This window comes from Phoenix dactylifera, unplaced genomic scaffold (genome assembly GCF_009389715.1).
Source record: "Phoenix dactylifera cultivar Barhee BC4 unplaced genomic scaffold, palm_55x_up_171113_PBpolish2nd_filt_p 000064F, whole genome shotgun sequence".
Taxonomy (NCBI): Eukaryota; Viridiplantae; Streptophyta; class Magnoliopsida; order Arecales; family Arecaceae; genus Phoenix; species Phoenix dactylifera.
In genome coordinates, this window is record NW_024067673.1 from 1,610,185 (window position 1) to 1,631,424 (window position 21,240).

Consider the following 21,240-nt stretch of genomic DNA (forward strand, 5'->3'; position numbering starts at 1 on the left):
TCTAGGGACTTGGAAGCAACCGCTTTTCTTCTTCACGCTGGCCAGAAAACTACCTTTTGAAGTTTTTCGACCGTTGCACGAGTTCCTCTGTGGTGGACTTCTCTGGACCAGGGAGATTTCTCTGGGTTCTGTTAAGATTGTTCAAAATCCAAAACTCTGCTGCAGATTTTGAACAGCTATGTGGATTTGAATCTTGGTCTCTTAAGGTTTTTAGCCATTTAAATTTGTGTTGTCAAATTTTCAAAGTTCTCATTATTTGTTGCCAGTCTTCTAACTCCGTTTCTGTCTCAGTAGCTTGGGAAGATGCAGAGGCCTCTCTCACAGGAAGACTACTCTTAAAGGCGACATCTCCCCACCTTGGCGGTGGAGGTATTGCCGGTGACAAGCTTACCAGTTATGACCTCGTCGAGCAGATGCAGTATCTCTATGTTCGTGTTGTTAAAGCCAAAGACCTCCCTCCCAAGGATGTGACTGGGAGCTGTGATCCTTATGTCGAGGTGAAGCTTGGGAATTACAAAGGCACGACCCGCTACTTTGAGAGGAAGACAAACCCTGAATGGAACCAGGTATTTGCCTTCTCGAAGGACCGGATCCAAGCTTCCACAGTTGAGATTGCGGTCAAGGACAAGGATGCCGTGAAAGATGACTACATGGGAATGGTTATGTTTGATCTCAATGAGGTTCCAAAACGCGTTCCACCAGACAGTCATTGGCACCTCAGTGGTATCGGCTGGAAGATCGCAAAGGGGAAAAGGTCAAGGGAGAACTGATGTTAGCTGTGTGGATGGGAACCCAGGCAGATGAGGCATTTCCAGACGCCTGGCATTCTGATGCTGCATCTGTTCCGGGTGACGGACTTGCGAATATAAAGTCCAAGGTATACCTCTCTCCAAAGCTTTGGTACTTAAGAGTTAATGTTATCGAAGCACAGGACCTGCAACTCAGTGAAAAGGCTGGGTACGCTGAGGTCTTTGTTAAAGCTACGATTGGAAATCAAGCTCTCAGAACCAGGATTGCACAGAGCAGGAGCGCTAATCCTTTGTGGAACGAGGACTTGATGTTTGTAGCCGCAGAAATTTGAGGAACACTTGGTTCTTAGTGTGGAAGAGAGGGTTGGACCTAACAAGGATGAGGTGTTGGGGAAGGCTTTATTCAGCTGCAGAGTGTGGAAAGGAGGCTGGACTATAGGGCAGTGAATTCTAGGTGGTACAATCTCGAGAAGCATGTGATTGTGGAGGGGGAGCAGAAGAAGGAGGCAAAATTTGCTAGTCGGATTCATTTAAGATATGTTTAGATGGCGGGTACCATGTTTTGGATGAGTCAACACATTATAGCAGTGATCTTAGGCCTACTGCAAAACAACTATGGAAGCCAAGCATTGGTATACTGGAGCTGGGTATTTTGTCTGCTCAGGGATTGATGCAATGAAGACCAAGGATGGACGAGGAACTACCGATGCTTATTGTGTTGCTAAATATGGGCAGAAATGGGTCCGTACAAGGACTATCATAGATAGTTTTACTCCAAAGTGGAACGAGCAATACACTTGGGAGGTATACGATCCATGTACTGTTATTACTGTTGGGGTGTTTGATAACAGCCACATACAAGGAGACAAGGCCGGCGTTACAAAAGATAATAGAATTGGGAAGGTCAGAATACGGCTTTCAACTCTTGAAACAGATCGAGTTTACACCCATTCGTACCTCTTCTAGTTTTGCTTAACACAGGAGTGAAGAAGATGGGGGAAGTTCAGCTGGCTGTCCGATTCACATGTTCCTCTCTGCTTAATATGATGCATATGTATTCCAGCCATTGCTACCGAAGATGCATTACCTCCATCCATTGACTGTTATCCAGCTGGATAACTTGAGGCACCAAGCTACTCAGATAGTCTCAATGAGGTTGAGCCGTGCAGAGCCTCCATTGAGGAAGGAGGTGGTAGAGTATATGCTGGATGTAGGTTCGCACATGTGGAGTATGCGAAGGAGCAAAGCTAACTTCTTCAGAATCATGGGCGTGTTGAGTGGTTTAATTGCAGTTGGAAGATGGTTCAATCAGATTTGCAACTGGAAGAACCTTTGACGACGGTACTAATCCATGTTCTCTTTGTCATATTGGTCTTATATCCAGAACTGATACTTCCGACGATATTCTCTACCTGTTCTTGATTGGAGTATGGTATTATCGATGGAGGCCAAGGCAGCCTCCTCACATGGACACCCGGCTATCGCATGCAGACAATGCCCACCCTGATGAGTTAGATGAGGAATCTGATACATTTCCGACGAGTCGCCCCCCTGATTAGTGAGAATGAGGTATGATCGACTAAGAGTGTTGCAGGGAGGGTGCAAACTGTGGTTGGTGACCTTGCCACCCAGGGAGAGGATGCAGTCCTGTTGAGCTGGCGAGACCAAGAGCGACTGCCCTGTTTGTGATCTTCTGTTTCATTGCTGCCATTGTGCTCTATGTTACCCATTCCGTGTTGTGGCTTCCTTACAGGATTATACGTGCTGAGCACCCGAGGTTCCGTCACAGGCTTCTTCTGTGCCGCTTAACTTCTTCAGAAGGTTGCCCGCTAGAACTGTAGCTTGTTGTGAGAGTCATCTCTTGTTGTTTGTAACAACTGTAGTGGTGAGTCTGGCCAACCCTTCAGTTCTCATGTAATAATCGTAGCCTTTGTATGCTGGTATCATTTAGCTGTAGCTTTCCTTGTCATGTTATTTCTTAGTTCATCGTTTTGATGTGTTACTATCTTCCTTCATTGTGGCCTATTTTCTGAATCTATGTGAACATAGACTTAACAGTGATGATCATCCACCAAGAAGACAAGAGTTGATATTTGAAATGCTTTGATCTTGATGGTGCTGATCCAAACGTTTTAGATGACCATTCTCCAACCTCCATAGCTATTTGACAAGTAAAGTAGATGCTCTTTGCTATTCTAGTTCCTTTCCATTGCCAGCTTGGGTTTTTAATGCTGTGCTGCGTTGTGCAGAGCAGGGGCCGCTTTCTTTATGTTTAGCATATAGTAATTGAAGATAGTTTGGCTGTGTCATCTCGTATAACACTTGGAACTCTGAATTATCTTTGTTTTCTATTGGGACCGGATCTTTGTCTTGATAGCTTATAACATAGATTTGAGGAGTTCCCACTTCATTAATGGTTGTCACAGGCCATGCCAAATCAGAAAGTGGGATGCCTTTGCTTGGTGGTCTTATGATGGGGGCTCTGGAAAAGCTTGGGATGCCACATCTCTCTTTCTAGTTTTGGTCTCTTTCTCCATGTGCTGGAGAACCAAGTGAGAAAAAGGGTCGCTGTAACCATCCTTAATCTCCATGGATCGCAGAGTATCTAGGGTCGTGGCCAGAAAGCTGGTTGCTTATAGTCTCTGGTTGCACGCATAAACGTGAAAGCGGTAGTTGAGGTTTAAGGTTCATACTAAAAGCACTTATAAATAAATAAAAATAGTAAAAATTTTGAAAAGCTGTTTTAGTTTTTCAGAAACTAAAATAGATTTTTAGAAAAAATTAAAAAGTACTTTTAAGCTCTGTCGAATTTTTTTTATCAAATATCCATAATAAAATATAATATTATACAAAATATTTTTTTTAATTTTAAAATCTCCAGAAGAATAAAAATTAATTTACACTAATAATTATAATATTTTATATTTTTATTATTATATTATATTATAATATAATATTATATTATATTATAATACTTAATATTTATATTAATATTTAATATTATGTTATATTATAAAAATTAATTTATACTAATAATTATAATATTTTATATTTTTGTTATTGTATTATACTATAAATATAATATTATGTTATATTATATCATAATACATCGATATGCTATGTTAAATTATTTTAATTATATTAAATTATTATCCTATAGTATATAATATTATATTACTATATTATAATAATATAATATTATATTATAGTAATATTATATCATATCATATATTTATATATTAATATATAATATATTTTATTATGTTCTATTATATAATACTATGCAATGATTTTTATAGTTATTTTGTTATACCAAAGTATTTTCTCAATTTGTTTACCAAACACATGTTAAAGTATCACAACACTTTAGAAATATAGTTACTAAACATCAAACAACTTTTTATAAAAACTCTATTTTAGAAAGTTTTATTTTCAAAAGTTACTTCCAAAAACTTTACTATCAACAGCTCTTTCAAGCAGGGACTGTATAACATACTCTTGAACCTTAACTAGAGTTGCTCCAGCGACCTAGCTTAAACACAAACTCAACTCAGTGGGTCTTTAGAAGATACTAGGTTGGTGGCCAATAGACCTGATATCTGAAGGAATATTTATGCTTCTAAATTGTAGCAAGGATAGTTGCTCCAATAGAAAGCAAACAAGGTGCATGGTAGAACTTAAGTGTACCCTATTCATCATTCTAGCGAGCCATGAAACAGGATAACGCCATCCTGGAAACAGAGCTGAGGTGAAATGATTCGTCTAATACCCATAAATCTTGATGTTGCTACGAACCAAGTCAGGTAGGAATTGGACCGCGATAGGTTTAATCTACAATTAAAGGTATAGATCTAGGCCTACTCTCATATTAGATTGGCTTGCTCGGATAAGGTTAATGGGCATTTTCAGAATGGAAATAAGTCAGTTGGGTCAGGCCGGTCATTAATTTCTATAGATGGGTTTATCTCATAGTTCAGAGTCTATTTGGATATTCCCACAAGACCAGGTTGAAAATCCTGTAGAATTCATAAATTAGGCCATCTATTTAAGCATGGTCTCGTACAACTAAACCATCCAACCGAAATCTTGTAGGAAGAAAATAAAGATTTTGATAGATCTTTTTTCATCATGCAGCCCAAAAGCTGGGTTTGGACAGACTTTTAGGCAACTCAATCCAAGATAGATGAGCCAACAAGCCTGATTTCTATATAATTTTCAGCCTAATCCAAGATAAATGATAATAATGTTCATCAGAATCATTTTAATTATTAATTATTTTATATCATCTTATTTATAATATATTAATAATTTGTTATGATAATTTTAATATTAATTATTATAATTTTATCACATAATATATGTATAATGTACAATTATTATATTATCAAATTAGCAATCACATTGTATTTTGACTTATTATACCAATTGTGCATTTTTCTAATGTGTTATATATATATATATATATTATATATATATATATATATATATTTACTTCCAAAGAAGCTATATTTAAGAAGTTTTACAAGCTAGACTTATCCAAACATACAATTCATAATTGATCATTTCGATTTTTTGAAATATATGATTAGTCACTTCTGATGATACCAAACAACGAATATTTGGAGAATGAAAAATAATTTCTGATTTTATTTCTGAAGACAACCATGATCTAAAGGAAATTATTGATTTCGTTAAGATATCGGGAGAAAGGGAGATGTTGTAAATGTTGCTTTTTGCATTAGTCAAATGGCTCCAACCTCCCATTTGGGCGACCTGTATGAATGAATGGTGACTTCAAGCTCGCATTCATGTGATCCGTCTAAATAAATGGTGGTGGGTGATATCTCTGAATGCTTAGATTCAACCATGAATTTGATGATTTGATTGCAAAATTGTCCTGTATGAAAGGTTCAAGTGGAGCTGAAATAAACAAAGCTTTTTTGTGAAAATAGATTTTGCTTGTTAAGAACCCCGCTTGGACTCGGTTTGGTAATTAAACCAAGCCCAAACTTGATTTGCTCTGAGGACCAAGCTTAAACAACACCAAGCTCAACCTGATAAGCCTCACCAGAAGCTAAGCTTCAAATATTAGAACATAATACTTTCTAAAAAACAATGATTAAAGATAAGTTTATGCTAACAAACAAGATGATAGAAACAATATTATTAAGTAATTTAAGAAGCCCGGTTACGTGGATGAATAATTAGACTGTTATCCATATGCATGTTAAAAGGCACTAGTTGGTCTTCCTTTTTTTTCTTCTTTTACATATAATCTTTATCTTTTCCTTTTTGTTTCATGTATCGAGAAACATTTGAATAACTGGAGCCTCACTATCCTTACTTTTTAGTTGATTTCTACCTACATCACCCTCTCGCTCTTATTCGTCTGACGTTTATGAATTTTTTGCCTTTTCTTACACTAAATATTTGTCTATAAGCTTGTGTCTCAAAATGTTTTACTTTCTACCTTTAGAATTAAAGAAAATAATTTCGAAGGCTTTTGGTGGGCTCAAAAGGTGGTAGTTGTAGCAAATTGTATGTGTTGCTGGAAATTGGACCCGGGGGCGGCCGTCGGCTGAGGAGGTGGAGCTTCGGCGAATTCCGGCGAGCGGCGTCCTCCGTGGAGGGGGAAACCTGCAAGAAGCCGGTGGCCGGGGTTTCCGGCGCCGACCCTCCGATGCTTAAGTTAGAGGGGGCTTAAATTTGGGAGAGAGGAAGAGGGGAGAAGCGTTCTGCTTCCTTTTTCTCTGAGTCCCACCCCCCATTGAGGAGGAGGGGTTCCTCTTTATAGGGGGTCGGGTTACCTGTGATGTGATGGGGCGAGATCGCCGTATGACTTAGCACGTCGTTTGAGTCGGCGCGCGATCAGGTGAATTAATGCTTCGATGTCGGGGGTGAGCCTGGAATCAGAGAGTTGTCACGACTGACCGAACACTGCCGAGCCGACTTGCCGTGGAGGACTGAGGATCCGTAGATAACAGGAGCCATGCGCATTGATTGTTGAGTGAGTCAGAGACATGCATTAATTGTTGAGTGAGTCGGAGACATGCATTAATTGTTGAGTGAGTCGGGGGTTTGCAGAGGTCATGCGCATTAAACGCTGGAGGCGGTGGCAGGGAATGGCCCTGACCAGACTTCGGCAGGATGCAACCGCGGCAGGTGGGCGGCGAGGGCGGACTTCCGAGGCCGGGAGCTCTTCGGGTCGGAGTTCCGGGGTCGGGCACCGAGCTCGGCCGTCCGAGGTCGGCCGTCATCGGTCCTCTGATGGCAGGGTTTTCATGCACTGGGGGGGAAGGTGCGCTCCCCAACACTACCCCCGACTTCCGAGTTCGAGCCGCTTGCGAGCTCGGACGCGGGAAGTAGAAGTCTTTATTATGGTAACTGAGATCGAGGAGAGTGAACTATGCTGGCGCCCTCACACGTCCCGAGGCGTTTATAACGGAAGGGAGGCGGGGGGTTGCGCCTCTCGACCCTTCGCTGTCGTCTCGTATGGTGAGCTTTATGGAGTCTTGGGACCTGGTGGGGCGGCGTCTTGATTCCATATTCGAGGCGTCCTTCTTGAATAAGTACGCTGTCTCGATCTTCAAGGAGACACGTGGTGCGGTTTGGGTGGAGGACGTTTATCGAACCGGACGCCTTGAGGTCGGACGTTAGATCAGCCGCTGGGATTTAAAGCCGACCTGGTAGTCCGGGATCGAGGATTAAGCCAATTACTCGAGGTCGGACGCATTTAATCTCATATCGGCCGAACGGGGATTCGGAGGCTGCCATTATGTCGGCGCTCCGCGCGTCCCGGGGCTCCTTTAATGAGGGGAGCGGGGGCTGGACTCGCTCGCCTTTCGAGGTGATCGGTATAGCAGGTCCATGATGAGGCCGCGAGATCCGATGGGACGGCGCCTCGGTTCTGTGCCCGAGGCATCGGTCCGGCATGAATGCGGCACTTTGGCTTCCGAGGCCGACACGTGGCGTAACCAGACGGGGGGTGGAAACCGAACCCGCCGATCTGGGCCGTTAGGGGGGTCTATATAAACCCCCCAAACCAGCCCTAAGAGGAGTCTTGTTCGGTTGCCTCCTCTTTTTTGCCGTTTCTACCTTCGTCTTCTTTCTCACAGAATCTCGCCGGCGGTGCTCGGAGCGATTTCCGGCGACTCCCCCGTAGGTTTCTTCCTTGTGTTAGCTAGGGGGTTCTCCTTCTTCCTCCTTTTTCCATCTCTTTTGTCTTTAGGTTACTTCGGTTTTCTCCAAAATGGGTTTTGGTCCAGAGGAGGTCGGGTCTAGTCTGTCGGGGAGGAGCTGGAGTTAATCCGCTCCCGGTTCTTTTTCCAGCCCGGGTTTCGTCTCGAAACCGCAGGGCCGGAGGATAGGGTGACGCGGCCGCCCCCAGGTCGGATCGCGATTCATCGTGAAACGCTCTGGGCCGGCTTGCGGTTCCCTTACACGAGTTCGTGAACAGCTTGCTGGTGGAGTACCAACTCGTCCCAGCACAGCTCGCTCCGAACTCGTGGAGGACCATAGTCGGGTTTTTGTCCCTTTGTCTTGCACATGGGATCCCGACTTCGGTGAGCGTTTTCCGCCGGTGTTTCTTGCTGAAGACAAACCCGGCGGATGGAGGGTGGCTATACTTCGCCTTTCGGGGTGGTATGTCGCTTTTCCAGGGTGCCCCTTCCTCTATTCATGAGTGGAAGGGGAAGTTTTTCTTTCTTGCGTCCGAGGTGCCATGGGGGTTTGACCCGAGGTGGGGGCACCCCCGGTTGAAGGCCCTTAACAGGCTCTCGAGCCCTCGGGGAGGGACCAGAGGGTCTTGACGCTTTGCGGGGCCTCGGAAAGGGTTCAACCTGACCGAGCTCCTAAGTGAGGGCGCCTTGGCGAGCATTGGCTTGAGTTCGGCGCATCCCGAGGGTAAGAGTAGTCGCATTGCTTCGTCTTTGCTTTATCGTTTTTTCCTCTTGTTCTTTTGACGTTGGTCTAACACTCAAAAGGGTTTCTTTGTTTCAGACATTCCTCACATGCCGACCAGCAACACATCCCTCTTCTCTCGGTTGAAGAGGCGAGAGGCCGAGGCCGGCGGGGCTATTCCTCAGCCCCGGAAGAAGTCCAGGTCGGCCGCCACTTCTACCCCTGCCGGGATAAGAGGCCCGGAGGCGGGGACCTCGGCAGCCGTTCGAGGGCGAGCGTCGGCCGCCGGGGACGCGGGCTCGAGCTCCGCGAGGATGTCCGACTTGGCGGCCCCACCCTGCCCTGCCCCTGTCTCCCAGCGGGAGGGGCAGACGGCCATCCAGCTGCAGCGCTCGGAGCCCGGGCCGAGCAGGGGCCCCGAGGTTCCAAGTTCGGGCGGGCCAAGCTCTTCGCGGGGCCCAGGGGGAGAGTCGGGCGAGCCGGGGTCCCCACTCATCGAGGGGAGCTCGGCCTTTCATGACGCCGACGTTGCGCGCGCGGTGTTTCGGCGCGCCATGCTTCCGGCGGACCGGGCCGAGTTCCAGAACTTGTCGCTGGAAGAAATTGTCGACAGTACTTACTGCAATACTGTTCGGGTAAGCCATTCTCTTAATTTTCCTTCGACGACTAGTGTATATATATCCTTTACTTACGATTGCTTTTTCTTAATTTTTTGCAGCATGTTCACGAGGTCGACACCCTGGTATTTATCGCCCAGGGATGTCAGGAGGAGACTCGGCGACTGAGCCGGCAGTTGGAGCCGGCCAAGAAGAGGGTCGCCGAGCTGGAGGCCGCGCTGGCTGAGGTCAAGGCGCGGAGGAAGCGACGGAGGCTGGGCGACTGGCCATCGTTGAGGAGCTCGAGGAGGAAAGGGCTGCTCATTCCCTGGCCAAGTCGGCCTGCGCGCTTCGGAGGCGCGTCTGGCGGAGGCTCAGTCCGAGGTCGCGGGCCTCAAATACGAGGCGGGGTCTTGCGCCTAAAGATCGAGCAACTTGAGGCCCGGGAAAGGAGGGCTCTCGAGCGAGCTGAGCATGCCGTGGACTTCTTCAAGGACTCGGACGAATTCCGCGACATGCTAGAGGAGGAGACTGTGGATGGGTTCCTCCGTGGCTTCGACAACTTTCGGAGGCAGATGGCTCGGTTCTGCCCTCAGCTCGATCTCTCAACGATTCGTCCGAGGATGAGGTTGGGCGTCGACTCCGACGACGACGTCCCTGTCGCGCTTGCGCCCGAGGAGGATCTGCTGAGGCCGAGGCGGATGCAGCCGCGCCGGCGGTGACGGAGGCTCTCCCTCGTGCAGTCACCGAGGACGCTTCGAGGCGCCCGCCGAGGTCCCTGGCGCAGACCCCGAGCCCGTGTCCGCCGAAGGCCCTCAGGTCATTGCCATAGATGACCCGAGGGTGACGCCGACGCAGCCGTCGCCCCTTAGGACTTAGACTTTTATCTTCCCTTTATTATAGACGAGGTCGGTTTTCAAATTTGTTGAACGCCGACCTCTACTTTTGTATTTAGCCTTCCGGCACTTTATTAATGAAAAGGTTCTCTTTTGCCATTCCCCGCTTATTTTTCCTTTTATTTTCTTCTGTTGTGAGCAAGTCCGGTATTTCAACCTATTGTTTTACCGACCTTCGACTTTGTATTCTAGCCTTTGGGCTGCTTGTCAATGAAAACCTGTTTCTCGGCCGTGTTTTGCTTTTCTTTCCCCTAACTTGTTTAAGTGCCCAAGTTCCGATTACGCTAATTGGGGGGGGGCTGGACTTGGATCTAGGAAACTTCACCAAGTCTTGGAGCTGGACTTAAAGCTCACATAGGTTGCTAGGTTTGGTTTTTGGATTTCTGAAGCACAGGCGCGGGCCTCGGACCCCGAGAGGGGCCTTGTTAGACTTGCATAGGTCGCTATCGGGGTATTTGGCCAAGCTTTTGAGTCTGGCTTTTTGGAGCGTAGGTCCGAAAAAATGTTAGGGCCGTTCCTAGAAGGGGAGCATGAGCCAATAGTCGAACTGTCATCGGGGCTTTCATGGTTATTGCCCTCGGGCTCTGCCGAGGTTCTGGCAAGCGGAGTCGAACCTTAAAGGGTACCTCGGCCCTCTTGATCTCGATCAGCACGCCCGTGATCGAAGTCATCTTCACAGGTCGACCTCGATGTCCCAACGTATGGGGGCCGAATCAGGCCCTTATTCAAAAAAAGTTTGCATGAGTTGTCATGGGGGTCACCGGTAGAGGAAGCGCGCACGAGGTCGGTGGGACCTCGTTCTTGGATCGACTTGTAGGGGCGACCCGGCCTTGGCCGGGATGAGGTCCCGATCTCAATCGGGATTTTGTTGCAATAGATAGGTAGATGAATATAACAAGGCGGATGTCAAGTAGGATGTACCTCTGCACCTCCGAGATTGTGCGCTTCGTAGTGGAGTAGATACCTTGTCTCCTGGCTGGCCTTCGGATCATCCTTTAGCTTGGGGTCTATTTCGGACATACCAATTGAGCCAGGGGGTATTGCCGTTGTGAAAGCCTTCGCGAGCGTTGCTCCGTTGTTGCTGTTGAATGTCCCGGAGGACTGTTAAGGCATTGTCCCCGGTTTCCTCGGATTGAGGAGGGGGGCGTGAGCCGTCGTCAGCCTGGCAGTATCTCCGAGGTCGAGAGTTTGGAACTCTACGGTCAACTCACGGGGCATCCCGACCTTGGTCGGGGTATCGAGCGAGGTCGAGGGAGCTTGGGTTTGCTATCAACCTGGCGTCGCTTCCGAGGTCGAGGAGTTTGGATCTCTACGGTCGACACTCGGGGCATCTCAAACTTAGTTGAGGAATCATACACGAGATCGAGGGGTCTGGGGCTGCACTCTCGACCCGTGACGCTTCCCGAGGTCGAGGGAGTTTGGGACTCTACGGTCGACCCGGGGCATCTCGACCTTGGTCGAGGAATCGTACGCCAGGTCGAGGGGTTTGGGAACGCTCTGTCGACCTGCGACGCTTCCCGAGGTCGAGGGAGTTTGGGACTCTACGGTCGACCCTCGGGGCATCTCGACCTTGGTCGAGGAATCGTGCGCCAGGTCGAGGGGTTTGGGAACGCTCTGTCGACCTGCGACGCTTTCCGAGGTCGAGGGAGTTTGGACTCTACGGTCGACCCTCGGGGCATCTCGACCTTGGTCGAGGAATCGTGCGCCAGGTCGAGGGGTTTGGGAACGCTCTGTCGACCTGCGACGCTTTCGAGGTCGAGGGAGTTTGGGACTCTACGGTCGACCTCGGGGCATCTCGACCTTGGTCGAGGAATCGTGCGCCAGGTCGAGGGGTTTGGGAACGCTCTGTCGACCTGCGACGCTTTCCGAGGTCGAGGGAGTTTGGGACTCTACGGTCGACCCTCGGGGCATCCCGAACTTAGTCGGGGTCTCGAATATGGGGCCGAGGGAGCTTGGGCTCATCGTCGACCTGGTGGCGCTTTCCGAGGTCGAGGGAGTTTGAGACTCTACGGTCGACGCACGGGGCATCCTGACCCTAGTCGGGGTATCTGAGGATCACAAACGACCCAATATTAGGAAGACATGATCAGAATTGTTGCGAGGAGACAAATTATTATAAAGAGGAGACAGGATCCATGTTTCTGATCGTTCCGGAACCCCTTGGGGTTTTATTGATAATACATCCGTAGATTCTCGGAATTCCAGCTTCGCGGGATAGGGGTTCTCAAGAGATTTCAACTTGTACGCCCCGGGTCGTTGCACTCGAGCGATTTGATACGGTCCTTCCCAGTTCGGGGTGAGCTTTCCTTGCTCGGTGGGCTGAGAAGCTTCGGCTTTCCTGAGGACGAGGTCCCCCACTTTGAAGAGCTTGGGCTTGACTCTGGAGTTGTAGTACTGGGCCGTTTTCTGCTGGTACTTGCCATGCGGACTCGGGCGACCTCTCGCGTTTCTTCGACGAGGTCTAAGTTATTCCTGAGCCGGAAAGAGTTGGAGTCGGCGTCGTAGTGCTCCACCCTTGAGGAGGGGAGGCCGATTTCCAGCGGAATAACGGCCTCCGTGCCGTATGCAGGTTGAAAGGGGTCTCACCGGTGGGTAGTCAGAACGTAGTCCGGTAAGCCCAGAGGACGTTGTACAGGTCCTCGACCCACTGTCCTTTGGACCGGTCAAGCCTAGCCTTGAGCCCCTGCAAAATGGTACGGTTAGTTACCTCAGTTTCTCTGTTTATGCGGATGGGCAACCGAGGTAAAGCGGTGGTCGATGCCGAGTTCGGAGCAAAATTCCTGAAGCGGACGTTGTCGAACTGGCGGCCGTTATCTGATATGAGGATACGGGGGAGTCCAAATCTGCATATTATGGACTTCCAAACGAAGTCCCGCATTTTTTGCTCGGTGATCCGAGCCACGGGTTCAGCTTCGCCCACTTGGTGAAGTAGTCGATGGAGACGACCAGAAATTTTCTTTGTCCGGTGGCTAGGGGGAAGGGCCCCAGAATATCAATTTCCCACTGGGCGAATGGCCAGGGGCGATAATTGAGGTCAGCGGGGCCGAAGGTCGGCGCTGGATGTTGGCGTTCCGTTAACACCGGTCGCACTTCCGGACGAAGTCCGTTGTGTCTTTCTGAAGCGTGGGCCAAAAGTATCCTTGCCGCAGGATCTTATGGGCTAGTGCCCGGCCTCCCAGATGGTTTCCACAAATCCCTTCATGGACCTCTCGGAGGGCATAGTCCGCCTCCGAGGGGCGGAGACATCTAAGGAAGGAGAAGTAAATGACCGACGATAGAGCTTGTTTTCATATAGGACGTACCGGAAAGCTTGACGCCTGATCCGGCGGGCCTCCAGCTCGTCGTGAGGGAGGATCCCATCCTGGAGATAGCGGACGAACCCGTCGATCCAGCTTGGCTGAAGCCGATGCACATGGTTGGTTCAGGTTCCTCTGTGCTGGGTGTTCGGAGATACTCGAGCACCGTTGCCTTGGAGAGCTCACTCATGCGGGAGGTCGCCAGCTTAGACAATTGGTCCGCCCTGAGGTTCTCCGCTCTGGGAATGTGCTGGATGGTGAAGGAACCTAGGGCGGACGTAAGTTCCCGCACCTTTTGGAGATATTTCCGCATCGATGGCTCCTTTGCTTCGAAGTCTCCCTAGACCTGGCTTACTATTAGCTGGGAGTCGCTGAAGGCTTTTAGGTCTTCCACCTTCAGCTCCTTCGCCAATTTGAGTCCGGCAATGAGCGCCTCGTATTCTGCCTCGTTGTTTGAGGCCGGAAACTCGAGGCGTAGGGCTTGCTCGGCCACCACCCCATCCAGGCTGGTGAGGATGAGTCCCGCTCCGCTACCCCCCGAGGTCGAGGAGCCGTCCGCATATAGGACCCATGGCGGCCTCGGGGTCTCCTCCGCGGGTGTGAGTGGCAGCTCGGGGTCGTCTGGCAGGGTGCACTCACGATGAAATCGGCGAGTACTTGAGCTTTAATGGCTGGCCTGGGCCGATACTCAAGGTCGAACTCCCCGAGCTCAACCGCCCATTTGGCGATCCTTCCGGCACGATCCGACCTCTGCAGTATTTGCTTCATAGGCTGGTCGGTCAGTATGGCTATGGTATGTGCTTGAAAATAAGGCCGGAGTCCGAGCTGAAATGATCAGGGCAAAAATTGTCTTCTCAAGCTTAGAATATCGGGTCTCAGCATCCCTGAGGACCCGGCTGGCATAGTAGACTGGCTTCTGGAGCTTGTCCTCTTCCGGACCAGGACTGAGCTCACTGCGACCGGAGAGACGGCCAGATATAAATACAGAACCTCGCCCTGCCGAGGCTTAGTGAGCAGTGGGGGAGAGGCCAGAAGGTGCCTGAGTTCTTCAAAGGCTTGCTGGCATTCCTCCGACCACAGAAGTTCTTTGGCCGCTTAAGGATCTTGAAGAATGGGAGGCAGCGCTCGGCCGACCGGAAGACAAATCTCCCCAAGGCGGCGACCCGCCCGGTGAGCCGCTGCACTTCTTTAACTGTCCTTGGAGGTGTCATCTCTTGCAGCGACCGGATTTTCTCGGGGTTGGCTTCGACTCCGCGCTGGGTTACTATGAAGCCCAGAAATTTACCGAGGTAACTCCGAATGCGCACTTTGCGGGGTTGAGCTTCATTTGATACTTCCGGAGCTTAGAGAAAAGTTTCATTGAGGTCGGCCACATGGTGTTCTGCCTCTCGGCTCTTCACCAGCATGTCATCCACATAGACTTCCATATTTCGGCCGATCCGGTCTTCAAAGATTTGGTTGACCAACCTCCGGTATGTGGCTCCGGCGTTCTTCAATCCGAATGGCATTACTTTGTAACAATAGGTGCCCTTGTCAGTGATGAAGGCCGTCTTCTCTCATCTTCAGGCGCCATTCGGATTTGATTGTATCCTGAGAAGCGTCCAATGAAGGTCAGCAACTGGCTGTCCTGAGGTGGAGTCGACGAGTTGGTTGATGCTGGGGAGAGGAAAAACTATCCTTCGGGCAGGCCTTGTTCAGGTCAGTGTTAGTCCACACACATGCGCCACTTTCCGTTGGCCTTCTTTACGAGGATCACGTTGGCAAGCCAATCTGGGTAGGAGACCTCTCGGATGAAGCCGGCCTCAAGGAGCTTATCCACTTCCTCGGCTGCCGCTTGCTGCCGTTCCGGGCAGAGCCCGTTTCTTTTGTTTTACAGGCCTGCAGGTCGGCTTCACCTGGAGTCGGTGGATCATGACCTCTGGATCAATTCCCGGCATGTCGGCGGGCGACCAGGCGAAGACGTCAATGTTGGCCCGGAGGAATTCGGTCAGGCGCTTCTTTCACAGGGCTTAGGCCGGAGCCGATCTGCACAGTTAGCTCTGGGCAATTTTCTCGTAAAGGATTCGATTAAGAAGCTCACCGGGCTTTACTTGCTTCTTCCAGAGGTCATCCCTTGCGTCCAAGGTTTCTATGGGCAGCGCGGCCCATCGCCTGAGTTGGCGCCTCGGCTGATAGCTCTTGCCGACTCGACGCTTCAGTTGGTTGCTTTGCTTTGCGGGTTGCCATGTAGCATTGTTTGGCCATCAGTTGGTTCCCGCGGACTTCGCCTACCCTTGGTGGTGGGAATCGCATGAGTAGGTGGCAGGTGAGACCACGGCCCGAAGGGCATTTAGCCCTGGTCGTCCGAGGATGGCGTTGTAGACTGAGGGTAGGCGGACCACAAGAAAGTCCGTCCTCACAGTACTTTCTCGGGGGCGAGGCCGACCGTAACAAGAAAGCTGACCTCGCCCTCGACCGGGACCGAGTCCCGGTGAATCCGACGAGTGGGGCATTAATTCTCCGAAGCTGGCTTCCGTTGACCCCATTTTTTGGTAGGCGTGGTAGTACAGAACATTAGCCGAGCTTCCATTGTCAACTAAGACACGTTTTACATCAAATTTTTACAATCAGAGATGACCACAGTCATCGTGAGGGGTCTCAACCCCTTCCAAATCCTCGTCCGTGAACGAGATGGCTTCAGAAGTGCGGGCGCTTTGGGGGATTTCTTCTTGGGCTGAATCTTCCAGCCGAGGTTCCTCCAATTACATTGATAGTGCCGGCGATAGGCCTGTTGCTATTCAGGTTTTCGGGCGGGTGGCATTTTCCACGGCCTTCTTTCCTCACGTCGGTTCCTTACGAACCGATTGAGTACTCCGCGGCGGATAAGCGCCTCAATCTCATCTCGGAGCTGAAAACAGTCCTCCGTGTCGTGCCGTGGTCTCGGTGGAAGCGACAGTACTTCTGGGATTGCGGGACTCCTGTATCCGCATAGGAGGCGGGGTCGGAAAAAGTCCGACCTTCAATCTCCATCAGGATCTCGGCCCGGGGTGCGTTGATGGGAGTGTAGTTTTCGTACCTCCCCGGATGCATCCGAGGTCGTAGTGGGGACCCCGGCTGGGCGGGGACCTCGGTCGAACTGTCCCGCTGTCGAGGCGGGCTCTCAGCCGGGGGAGGTTCTTCTCTCGGCGGGGGACCGGCTTCTTTGACGGCCGCGCTCCTCGCGGCGTTTCTTCTGCTTCTTTGAAGCTTGTTCAGTTGTACCCCGCCTGGAGGCAATAGCCTCCTCGGCCTTAGCATACTTCCGAGCTCGGGCCAGCATCTCGGTGAAGTCGGCAGGAAACTCTTTTCGATAGAGAAGAGGAATCTGTAGGAACGAGCCCCAGTTTTTAGTGCCGACATGGCTACTGACTGGTCGAGCTCGCGAACTTCCCACGTGGCGGCGGTGAAGCGGTCAAGATACTCCTTGAGAGATTCCCCCTCCTTCTGCTTGATATCTAGGAGGGAGTCGACATCCGCCGCTGGCGTCGGCTGGCAGCAAAGTTGGTGGCGAACTGCCTGCCGAGCTGCTCGAAAGAGGATACCGTGCTTGGCTTTAGCCCGGAAAACCAGAGCCGAGTCCCTCGGAGGGTCGCGGGAAGGCCTTGCAGAGCACGGCCTCCGAGGAACCTTGCAGTGCCATGAGAGCCCGGTAGCTTTCCAGGTGGTCGAGGGGGTCGGTGGTTCCGCTGTAAGGCTCCACTTGAGGCATCTTGAACCTCGAGGGGATGGCTCGTCCTCAATCTGACGGGAGAAGGGGGACTTGGTGGTGAATTCAAAGTCTCCCTCATGCCTTGCCTTCCTGCTGCGGAGCGCTTCAATCTGGCGCTCCAGGTTCTCGACTTTCCTGTCGAGCTCCCCAGCCCGGGGAATTGTCACCGCAGTTTGCTCCGGCTCGCGGTGGTCCGGTGCCGACTCAGCTTCGGAGAGCTGGGGTCTTCTGTCAAAGATCCCCCCAGCAGTTCTCTCGGGGAGACACTCGCTCTTCGTTGTTGGCCCTGGAAGAACCGTGAAGGTTCTGGCCTTGGGAATCGGGCCGTTCGGAGGAAGCACCGCGGGACCTGGGCCTGCGGGGTGAGCGTAGGTAGAGCTTCCTCGCGCCGCAGGCCTTGGACGGCGGCCAGGGCCTGGACTTGTTGTACTAGAGCGTTGAACTGTTCCGGCTGAACTTGGGGAACCGGATCAGCCGGAGAAGGCGAATTTTGGACAGAGTGTCCAGGACTATGCGGGGGACGCCGGGAAGCATTGGAGGCTCCCTTACTTCTCAACTTCATGACCGCGACTCGGCCCTTCCTCTAGCGCCAACTGTTGCTGGAAATTGGACCCGGGGGCGGCCGTCGGCTGAGGAGTGGAGCTTCGGCGAATTCGGCGAGCGGCGTCCTCCGTGGAGGGGGAAACCTGCAAGAAGCCGGTGACCGGGGTTTCCGGCGCCGGCCCTCCGATGCTTAAGTTAGAGGGGCTTAAATTTGGGAGAGAGGAAGAGGAGAGAAGCGTTCTGCTTCCTTTTTTTCTGAGTCACCCCCCATTGAGGAGGAGAGGTTCCTCTTTATAGAGGGTCGGGTTACCTGTGATGTGATGGGGCGAGGTCGCCGTATGACTTAGCACGTCGCTGTTCGGTGCGTGGATCAGGTGAATTAATGCTTCGATGTCGGGGTGAGGCCGGGATCAGAGAGTTGTCACGGCTGACCGAACACTGCCGAGCCGACTTGCCGTGGAGGACTGAGGATCCGTAGATAACAGGAGCCATGCGCATTGATTGTTGAGTGAGCCGGAGACATGCATTAATTGTTGAGTGAGTCGGAGACATGCATTAATTGTTGAGTGAGTCGGGGGTTTGCAGAGGTCATGCGCATTAAACGCTGGAGGCGGTGGCAGGGTATGGCCCCTGACCAGACTTCGGCAGGATGCAACCGCGATTCGCGCCCCTCGTTCCCAGACTTGCACGCGGCAGGTGGGCGGCGAGAGCGGACTTCCGAGGCCGGGAGCTCTTCGGGTCGGAAGTTCTGGGGCCGCGCACGCGAGCTCGGCCCGTCCGAGGTCGGCCGTCATCGGTCCTCTGATGGCAAGGGTTTTCATGCACTTGGGGGGTAAGGGTGCGCTCCCCCAACAGTATGTAATAAACGCATCCTGCTTGCATTTGATGAGATTTCTAGTTAGTTTATATAAGTGGATCTTTTAATTATGCTTTGCAGACGAGCTCGTTTTTATCCATCCACAAGTGATCCAAAAAAATAGTAGTTCCATATCTATGAAATGTTGGAAGCATGTAGATGGAGTCATGTTCCTCCATAGCACATGTTATACACATTAAGTGTTAAATTTCAGAGAATAGAATGAAGCGTCTTGGATTAAGAGCAACTTCAAAAAGCTTTTAGAAGACTTGATTTTTGATTATTTATTTATATATATAATCTTTGCCTAGGTCATCTAATGATAAAACCAATCAATCCCATCTTAATTCATATATAAATATAGCTTAGCGCTTGCGAGAAGTAGGGCATTCTATCTTATTATGCTTCTTCCATTACAAATGCGCTCTAAGAAAGTTGAGCTGAATTGACTAATGGGTTTTTTGACTTTTCTTGGTCACATCAAAATGCTCAAGTTTAACTTGGCTCTCCCATGTTTTAATGAGCTTTATCTATGTCGCCCTAAAGATCGCATCCATTTATTTGATCTAAAGATTTTGCAAGCTAACTAGATTAAATGAGCCTTCAAATGTGGACTATGAACTCAATTTTTCAGTTTAAACAGTCTAAACAAGCTATTTCTCACTCAATTTCAAGCTATTAATGAATGACTCCCATTTATTTGCATTCTTTTTAAAGGAATGTGCTTTTGTCCTTTTAAGTTAACCTGATGGCATGGCATCTATCTTCTTTTTCAGTAGGCTTATATTTACCTTTGTACCTTTTTGGGGAAAAAAAAAACAATTCAAAGCCGGCTATGAGGAGCTATTTAAAACATATTAATCTTCTCCCATCATGGCAGCTACAAAGGAGCATTTGCTTGGTACTCTATTAGGATTTGGCCCCATAGTCAGGTACAAGGATTTAGAACTTCAGGTAAAAATATATAAAAAAAGTGGTGGATTTTGCTGAAATTTTATAAGAAACGCAAGAAAAATTTAGAAGTCTCAAGCAGAAATTTAGATGGGTAAGGCAGAGGTGGACCTTATCGAGATACGTTCACCCCTTAACTATAATCTAAACCATCTTATTTAGATTTGGTCCCAACTCCCAACTCATGTATATCCAATAGCAAATCTAAGTCAAGTAAACTTGAAATATTCTGAGTCATAACGGTCTTTTTTGATTCGGAGCAATTGCTCACAAAAACGAGCTGAATCAAACCGATAGCGAAATTTTTAAAGACACGGGGATCCGTTAGACAGCGAAGCCTCATGTCGGGAGCCGTTAATGATGATTTTATCGCGGGAAGAAGAGCCCTAATTCTCAAATTCGAACCCCCCAAAACCCTAACAAATTTCTAGAGTTCTAATAACAGATAAAATAAAAAATCTCGATTAGATCGCGGGAAGAAAAATAACCCAGTCTCTTTTTTTTCCCTTTCCAATTCGTCCTTTTTCCCCATTTTTCTCGCTCCGATCTTGAAATGCCCATTTCCTTAAATTTTCCCTTCAAGTGGATGCTATGGAAGAGTCTTCAATCCAAAGATCGTTTCTTTCTTCCTATTTCCTGGCAACAGATCAGGAAAATCTATGGGCGGCACCTTTTTAGATCGGTTGGAATCTCCGTATCTTTGCCATCGACCAACTCCTCAGAAAAGCCGCTATTTTTTTTCAGCAACGAATGTGATCGCCCTTTCTCCGGTCCCAACGAGATGTACAAGGAATCCACAGATCCCGGCATCAGAGCATATCTACCTGTCGCTAAAAGGCTAAGGTTTGTCTCATTCCCTTCCCTGATTATATTAGTTCCTTCTCTCAAAAAAATTATTACATTAATCCCCATGATAGTGTTCTCTCTGGGAGGCCTCTTGTCGCTGCTTTTGTTTAATAACTCTGATATCATTGGCCTGCGGAGTCCTCGAAAACCCAACATTCGGAATAGCGAAGGAATATTATCGCTTCTCCGAGTCGCCGACAGCGCTCTTTGTCTTGTCTTCCTTGGATCGGGATGGCATCTGCTGGGCTTAAATACCATCATGAGTTCCCCGTCATGGATGGTGGAGAAACGGCTACCATTCAGGCCCCGCCATTTGGCGCCAAAGCGGACTTGGAAAGACGGGTACCGATTAATATTTGCCTTCTCTTTTACTTGTTTGCGATTGTGGAAGTTCATCTTCTAGGACTTTTTGGTTGTTGAGCATGAGCTAGGTTGTATGCAATGCACTGGTTTTGATCGGATTCCCCTTTCTTGTTGATGCTGCGATGACTCTTACATGCTTGTGGTACACTCCTTCATCGATCTTTCACTTTTTTGAATTTTAATAGTTTGGCGCCTTCACAAAATTTAGAAAAAAATGAAAATAAAAATAAAAATTTGGTGCCTTTGTTTCGAGAAGACGCATGCTTATCACTTCGGTGATATGTGTATTGTGGTTTATTAATTAGGAATGGTTACAGCTTTAGCTTTTGATGTTGTTTTTCTTCTTTTCCAACATTCGTGTCTTTATTGATGTCATGGAGGGATGAGGTTGTGGGGGCCTGCATCCATTTATCACTCCTTCTCTAGTCCATGTCATTTAATGTTTGTATTTGGATGTTTAGATTGGAAATATTATGTTTTAAGTTTTTTTCTTTTCTTTTCTTGTGCCTGTGATTATA

The 21,240-nt window shown here is 49.2% G+C and overlaps 1 pseudogene; it reads left to right on the forward strand.

Annotated features, from left to right (window-relative positions):
* The first annotated feature begins 302 nt into the window (after nt 1-302).
* LOC103698454 lies at nt 303-2,827 on the forward strand (annotated as a pseudogene).
* The last annotated feature ends 18,413 nt before the right edge of the window (nt 2,828-21,240 follow it).